Below are 2,121 nucleotides of genomic sequence, written 5' to 3'. Positions count from 1 at the left end.
AAAAAAAAAAAAAATTTAATTAGCTGGGCATGGTGGGGCATACACGTAATCCTAGCTACTTGTGAGGCTGAAGTGGGAGGATCTCTCGAGCTCAGGAGATCAGGCTGCAGTGAGCTTTGAATGAGACACTGCACTCCAGACTGGGAAACAGAGCTAGACTGTCTCTTTAAAAAGTTTAAAAATAAAAAACTTATCATTATAAAGATGCAGAATTTATATAGATCCATTTGCGAAAACTCAGCCGGGCACAGTGGCTCACACCTATAATCCCAGCACTTTGGGAGGCCAAGGAGAGATCACTTGAGGCCAAGAGTTCAAGACCAGCCTGGCCAACATGGTGAAACCCTGTCTCTGCTAAAAATACAACAAAATCAGCCGGGCATGGTGGCGGGCACCTATAATTCCAGCTACTCCGGTGGCTGAGGCAAGAGGATCACTTGAACCTGGAAGGCAGAGGTTGCAGTGAGCCAAGATTATGCCACTGCACTCCAGTCTGGGCAACAGATCAAGACTCTGTCTCAGAAAACAAAACAAAGAAAACAAAAAAACTTAATACCAGCTGGAAAAGGACTATTTCATGTAACTATTGAGCTAATCTAATAAACATAAAAAATATTAAGAAGCAAAGAGGTGGGACTCACTCAGATAAATTAAAGGAAGTCCAGTCTGAATTAGTGAAGGATAGAATAGAAAATGTTTTAAAAGAAACTGAATTAAGTTCAAGTTTATTTAATAAATAGGCCCAGACAAACACATGGCCTTAAAGGAAGGCAGCCAGGTATGGGGAAAGCACTGGACTTGAAAGCTAGTTACAGCCAGATCCTAAATCTAGCTGAGTCAAATTCACTGTGTGACCCTGAGCACACCACTTAACCTTTCTGGATCTCAGTTTTTTCATCTTTAAAACAAGGACTTTGGGCTTCTCGATTTTTAAAGTGCATTCAAATCACCTGGGGAGGCTGAGGCAGGAACCCGGGTTGCTTGAGCCCAGGAGTGCAAAGTTACATGAGCTATGATCATGCCACTGCACTCCAGCCTAGAAAACAGAGTGAGATCTTGTTTCTAAAAAGAAAAGAAAAGTCACATGTCCCATAAATATACACACCTACTATGTACCCATAAAGGTAAAAAAAATACATACATACTAAAAAAGAAAAATACAAACAAAGAAACACCTGGGGGCCAGGTACAGTAGCTCATGCCTGTAATCCCAGCACTTTGGGAGGCCGAGGCAGCGGATCATGAGGTCAGGAGATTGAGACCATCCTGGCCAACACGGTGAAACCCCGTCTCTACTAAAAATACAAACAATTAGCCAGGTGTGGTGGCGGGCGCCTGCAGACCCAGCTACTCGGGAGGCTGAGGCAGGAGAATCGCTTGAAACCAGGAGGCAGGGGTTGCAGTGAGCTGAGATTGCGCCATTGCACTCCAGCCTGGGCGACAGAGCGAAACTCAGTCTCAAAAACAAACAAACAAACAAAAAACACCTGGGGATCTTAACCTTTGTTAAACTGCAGGCTCCAAATCAGTTGGTCTGGGGAGGAGCCCTATATTTTGGATTTCTAGCGAGCTCACAGGTAGATCACATTTTGAGTAGCAGAAGATAAAGAGCCCCCGAAAGTCTTTCTCCCTAAAGTTCTGACATTTCCTTCTTTTTTATTTTTAACTTTAACTTTTGTGAGTACACAGGTGTATATATTTATGGCGTACCTGAGATGTTTTGATGCAGGCATGCGATGCATAGTAATCCTGTCATGTAAAATGGGATATCTATCCCTTTCAGTCTTTATCCTCTGTATTACAAACAATAGTCATAGTCTTTTAGTTATTTTAAAATATACAATTAAATTATTATTAACTATAGTCACCCTGTTGTGCAATCAAATACTAGGTCTTTGATCCTTTTTTCTTTTTTCTTTTTTTTTTTTTTTTTGAGATAAGGTCTCGCTCTGTCCCCCAGGCTGGAGAGCATTGGCACGATCACAGCTTACTGTAACCTCTGCCTCCCAGGCTCAAGCGATTCTCGTGTCTCAGCTCCTGAGTAGCTGGCACCACACGTGTGCACCACCACACCCGGCTAATTTTTAAATTTTTAGCAGAGATGAGTTTTCACCATGTTGG

General features: G+C 42.5%; 1 protein-coding gene across 2 annotated transcripts in view; it reads right to left on the bottom strand.

Moving 5' to 3' along the window:
• The window catches only part of SUSD1 (sushi domain containing 1), a 128,807-nt gene that overhangs the window by 125,796 nt on the left and 890 nt on the right, over positions 1-2,121 (bottom strand). The gene's annotated exons all lie outside the window — the stretch shown is intronic.

This window comes from Mandrillus leucophaeus, unplaced genomic scaffold (assembly GCF_000951045.1).
Source record: "Mandrillus leucophaeus isolate KB7577 unplaced genomic scaffold, Mleu.le_1.0 Scaffold410, whole genome shotgun sequence".
Taxonomy (NCBI): Eukaryota; Metazoa; Chordata; class Mammalia; order Primates; family Cercopithecidae; genus Mandrillus; species Mandrillus leucophaeus.
Note: the sequence above shows the minus strand (reverse complement) of the source record. Positions and strands in the feature narration are given on the sequence as shown.